This window comes from Pteropus vampyrus, unplaced genomic scaffold (assembly GCF_000151845.1).
Source record: "Pteropus vampyrus isolate Shadow unplaced genomic scaffold, Pvam_2.0 Scaffold424, whole genome shotgun sequence".
NCBI lineage: Eukaryota > Metazoa > Chordata > Mammalia > Chiroptera > Pteropodidae > Pteropus > Pteropus vampyrus.
In genome coordinates, this window is record NW_011889205.1 from 83690 (window position 1) to 84460 (window position 771).

General features: G+C 36.7%; 1 pseudogene; it reads right to left on the reverse strand.

Moving 5' to 3' along the window:
* Positions 1-275: 275 nt before the first annotated feature.
* Positions 276-394, reverse strand: LOC111732095 (annotated as a pseudogene).
* Between the last annotated feature and the right edge of the window lie 377 nt (positions 395-771).

Genomic DNA, 771 nt, shown 5'->3' on the forward strand with positions numbered 1-771 from the left:
TGCACATTCGGTCAACAGAATTCATAAGGATAGCAACCGCTGACTGAATACTTACTTTGTGTGGGTAAGTGCGTGGTGCTTTTGTAGTTACCCCGGCAGGTAAGATACTTATTCTCCAGACTAAGAGCGGTTAAAAGAGATCACACCTGTATAGTGCCCGACACACTTCTGATGAGGTTTTTTTTTTGTTTTGCTTTGTTTTTTTTTTTTTTTTAGGCGCAGCAACCCTTGGAAGGGCCTTGTCAGCTTACGATTCCTTATTTTTTTATTTTTTATGCCTACAGCACCTGGTCTTCCTAGGTGGTCTCTCATCCAAGTACTAACCAGGCCCGACCCTGCTTAGCTTCCAAGATCAGATAGGATTGGGCTTGTTCAGGGTGGCGTGGCCGTAGACTATGTTGTGCTTTTGTATAAGTAGAGTCTTGGTGATATTTTAACTTAGGGTAGTTTTTGAAATCATCTTAACTTTTCATGCAAACTTAAAGAATAATAAAAAAAGGCTACAATGTCTCATTATTTCTATGCGACTTCCTTCTCTCCTTTAGAGCGGTTTAACGATATATTTCATTTTTTCTAGTAATGCCAGAAAAAAAAAAAACACAAACACATATGCTAATACTTTAAGTCTATTGGACATGGACATTGTAGAAGAGAATGAGTTTGCTGATTACATCAAAGCCAACAGTGCTCATAAAAAAGTAGAAATGCAGATTTTTAAAAAGTAGTATTTTTTTTAAATCACTAAATGTCCAATGTTAAGGAACTATTAAA